The sequence below is a fragment of the Salvelinus sp. IW2-2015 genome, linkage group LG5 (genome assembly GCF_002910315.2).
Source record: "Salvelinus sp. IW2-2015 linkage group LG5, ASM291031v2, whole genome shotgun sequence".
NCBI lineage: Eukaryota > Metazoa > Chordata > Actinopteri > Salmoniformes > Salmonidae > Salvelinus > Salvelinus sp. IW2-2015.
This window is the reverse complement of record NC_036844.1, coordinates 3,833,753-3,838,903: the sequence shown is the minus strand read 5'-3', so window position 1 is coordinate 3,838,903 and position 5,151 is coordinate 3,833,753.

The window sequence follows — 5,151 nt, the reverse complement described above, 5'->3', positions numbered from 1 at the left end:
TGAGCTGAAATAAAAGATCCAAGAAATGTTCCATATGCTCAAATTGTGTCCACAAGTTTGTTTACATCCCTGTTAGTGAGCATTTCTCCTTTGCCAAGATAATCCACCCATCTGACAGGTGTGGCATATCAAGAAGCTGATTAAACAGCATGATCATTACACAGGTGCACCTTATGATGGGGACAATAAAAGGCCACTCTAAAATGTGCATTTTGTCACACAACACAACTACAGATGTCTCAAGTTTTGAGGGAGTGTGTAATTGGCATGCAGACTGCAGGAATGTGCACCAGAGCTATTGTAAGTTAATCAAATGTTAATTTCTCTACCATGAGCTGCCTCCAACGTCAATTTAGAGAATTTGGCAGTACGTCCAACCGGCCTGATCAACTCTATGCGAAGGAGATGTGTCACGCTTCATGTGGCAAATGGTGGTCACACCAGATACTAACTGGTTTTCTGATCCACGCCTCAACCAGTATTGAATCACCTTTGGCAGCGATTACAGTATTTCTGGGTAAGTCTAAGAGCTTTGCACACCTGGATTGCACAATATTTGCAATTTATTTTTATTATTCAGGGATGCAAACTAGTCACCTTTCGGCAAAATTCTCAGTTTTGAATCCAAAATAGGTGACCTGTGTGGATGTAGATCCGATGAGAAATGTTTGGGGGGCGGGGCTTTGGATCACTACTGGCTGTAAGCGAATGAGTGATGTGCATTTGGAGCAATACTAGCTGTATCCAAGGCTCAGCCAATCGTTGACATAACTGGGTGATTCTGCAACTTCAGGCACTTTGGCTCTGCAAGCTTTCAGAAATTAAAATGTATTGAAACACCATTTTACCAGTATTATAATTGTATTTGATTTGTCAAGAAATAATATCTGATAATGGCTGCGATCGTACAATTCAGGAATTTATATATTTTTTTAATTTTTCCCAGACAGCCATAGACAAAAATGTACATCACGTCATTAAATTAACTCGTATTGAATATTATTTTTAAGGTTTTCCTAATATGAGTAATTCAACACAACGCCTGGATGTATAAACTTGCCTTTGTGACAGCAGAAAACATTTATCATAAAAGATGAGATTTTTCCACCCAACCTTTTTGTGATATGATAACAACCATATGATTTCCCTATCTAAAACAATCAATCAATGTAAATACTACATAATATAGAAATGTACCTAAAAATTGTGTGTGGTGGAAATGACAAGGTGTGGTGGAAATGATGTCTATGTAAAACAAAATTATGAAAACAATATTTTATTGAAAACATTTTGAACAACAACCATTGTTAAACATTTCATTAATTTAAGACAAAGTAAGATTCCAAAAGTAGCCGATGGGCAGATCTCAAGGAAGTAGACCAGTGTTTTTGAGAGATGAGCCCAGATTGCAGAAGGGTCATCCGCATAGAAGAGCTCAGTGAGCAAGGTGAAACTGCATCATTTGTGGTATACCCAACACAGGTGTGGAGGGTCACCTGCTTGTGAGAATCGCCAAAGTGAACTGCCTGGATTTCACTGATGTATTTACACAGGTAGTTCTCTCAGGGGTACAACTTTGGTTTTAGAAATGGGGGGAAATAATTATTATAATTTGTTTTATCCAGTCGGATAAACACTCCAAACAGCATACCCGACCGCTCGGAGGCGTCTGCATGGTCCTAAAGCACACAGTTGCCTCATTTTGTATCACATTCCAATGATTAAACTGGGGGGGACAGAAATGCCATTTCAGAATGTGGGGAGGACATGTTCCCCCTGTCCCCAGTGAAAGTTGCACCCCTGAGTTGTCTGCAAAGTCAATATGCACGATGATCTCCTCTTTCCGCAGATTCTCTTTTAATTCTCTCAGTTTGGAGTATTGGTGTCGAATGTTTGACCAACTACTCTTTCAATCCTTTGTAGAAGTCCTCCAGTAGAATCTGCAGTGTGCCACACATCTTTTCTTTTACTGTCAAATATACAGTGAACTTCTCCACGTTTCCCTCTTTGTTTTTCCTCTCTCTCTCTTCAGCTTTGTTTTTCCACTCAAACCACCATGTCTGCTCACCAGCATCAAAGTCAGATGTTTTAAGCTCTTTTGCTTGGCAAAGGGAGAACTCTGTGTACATGCACTCTTTCTCCAGGTTCTCACTGCACAAAGACTCAATAAGTTCCTGCAGCTGATCAATTTGTGGTAATGTAGTTTGTCCGCCGTGAACTGGAGTTTGGCGTGGGTTTTGCAGAGGCGTGTCCCTATCCTGAATGGTTGGCTTGACAACCCAAAAAGGYCGTCTTTTGCAMAATTCATWGTAGGACATTTTAATCTCTGAATATTCCCTCTTAAAAATCCGATAAACYTTCTGAATTGTGCCATTCAAGAAGCGCTTCTGCTTTTTTTTCTTCTTGTTCCTCGTTAGTGTGTCCTTTTCCCCTGTTGTCGCTCTACTGTTGTTAGACATCATAAATCTAGTGGTCTCTCTGTGGCTGTGCTAAATTATTACACTGCTTTCCTGAGTATGAAGACTTGTTGTCCTGTGTCTCATTGCCTCTATCTGCTTTTTGCTAAAATCCAAAATTGCAATGTTTGCAGCTTTGACCATGGCCTACTTCTCAGAGTTTGCCTCTGATGTCAACTTCTGTAGCATGGCAACTGTTTGTCCTTGCACTCGCACTTTTTTTTACGTTTTGCTTGTTAACTCTCAACGATGGCATTTTGAAACAATAATCTCCTTCAACAGTTCTTCGGAAGTTCCCTTACATTTTCTGTTTTGTCTTTGTCGTCTTAGGGAATGTTGTCTCAACACCATTTTCTCCATCAGTTAATTCATACCTTTTTTGTAAATCAAATCAGAAATCTAAATGTTATTTGTCACATACACATGGTTAGCAGATGTTAATGCGGAGTAGCGAAATGCTTGTGCTTCTAGTTCCGACAATGCATGTAATAACCAACGAGTAACTAACCTAAATTCCACAACTACTCACCTTAACACACAGCAAGTGTAAAGGGATAAAGAATACAAAAGATATATGAATGAGTGATGGTACAGACGACACAAGGCAAGAATGCAGTAGATGGTATAGAGTACAAGTATATATACATATGAGATGATAATGTAGGGTATATAACATAAAGTGGCATAGTAAATGTGGGCTAGTGATACATGTATTAACAATAAGATGGCAAGATGCAGTAGATGAATATAGAGTACAGTATAATACAATACATATGAAGTGAGTAATGTAGGGTATGTAAACATATATTAAAGTGGCATTGTAAAGTGGCTAGTGAACATTACATATAACTTCCCATCAATACCCATATTAAAGTGGCTGAGATTGAGTCAGTATGTTGGCAGCAGCCACAAAATGTTAGTGGTGGCTGTTAAACAGTCCTGATGCAGTGACATCGGTGTGTAGGTGTCCTGAGGGCAGGGTATTTGCCCCCTGAGTATAGGCGTTGTGCACAGACCTCACTTACCCTCTGGAGAGCCTTCCAGGTTGTGGGCGCCAGCAGTTGCACACTATCAGTGCAGTGAACAGCCCGACAGGATGCTCTCATGGCATCTGGAGAATGTTGAGTGCTTTTGGTGACAAGCCAATTTCTTCAGCCTCCTGAGAGGTTGAAGAGGCGCAGCTGCGCCTTCTTCACAGACGCTGTCTGTGTGGGTGGACAATCAGTTGTCTGTGATGTGTACGCCGAGGAACTTAAAACTACTACCCTCTCCACTACTGTCCGTCGATGTGATGGGGGGTGCTCCCTCTGCTGTCCTGAAGTCCACATTCATCTCCTTTGTTTGTTGACCGTTGATGTGAGGGTTATTTTCTATCTGACCACCACCGTCCATACCTTACCGAGAGGCCCTCACCTCCTCCCTGTAGGCCGTCTCGTCGTTGTTGGTAATCAAGCCTACCACTGTCGCTTGCATCTTTGTTCTCGCTTGTATGCTCCGAGATAAATTTAACTTCTCTGACTCTCTTCTGACATTTACCCGATAGTACCTAGCAAAGGTGCAGGAGGAAGCCCAGGTGGCTGCAGCACAGATATTAGCAAGGGGTACCTCTCTCAGTAGAACCCAGGACGCAGCCACACCTCGTGTTGAATGTGCCACCACAGATCCCGGCACTGGCCTGCCAGCCAGGTGGTATGCTGTGAGAGCCTCTGCTTTGATAACCCAGGACACTCTCACCATAGCAGACAAAGAGCTTTTCTATTTTTCTCACTGACCGTGTCCGCTCCACATAGGCAGCCAGTGCCCGCACAGGGCACAGCATGCCGGAGGGATGCCCAGACTCCCCCACTACTCCCGGGAGATCGTAAGCAGACCGCATAAAAGGGATGTTCACATTCCTGTCTGACAGAACCTGTCTGACAGGAGACATGAAGGGTTGGGGTGGAGAGATATACTCCTCCCACAGGGGGTCCATCCGGTAGCACTCAGAACTTACCGAAAGAGCATGGAGCTCACCCACCCTCTTCATGGACGTAATCGCTACCAAGAAGTCACCTTCATAGAGAGGTGTTTTAGGGAGGCAGACTCCAACAGTAGCTTTGCCAAAGCTGCCAAGAACACATCCAGATCCCAGCTCACCAATGAGCGGCGACGAACCACCTTCATAAACCTGGAGACCAAGGCATGGCGCCCCACTGGCCTGTCCATCCACCCCACACGGTAGGCAGATATAGCGGCCAAATACCCTCTCAGTGTAGAGGCTTCCAAGCCCTCATCCAAGCGAGACAGCAGGTATTGCATCCCGCGTGACTCGGGCACAACCTCAATACCAGTGCACCAAGAGCAGAACAACCGCCAGCGCAACTGGTATGCCGCGGAAGTAGCCGGTGCCCTTGCTCTCTCCATGGTGTACATTATGTCCTCCTGTAGTCCTAACATGGGCCATTGGTGCCATTCAGTGGCCAAGCCCACAGAATGAGGCGGTTGCGGTCTCGGATGCCACAGAGTTCCCCCGGCCTGAAACAGCAGGTCAGGTATCAGGGGCAGTTGCCAAGGTGTCCCAGACAACAGGGACCGGAGAAGACCGAACCAGAGTCGTCTGAGCCAGTATGGGGCCACCAGCAGCAGACGATGCTCTGACATCCTGGTCCTGTCCAGCACAGCCTGGATCAGGGGAAAAGGGGGGAATGCGTTAAGC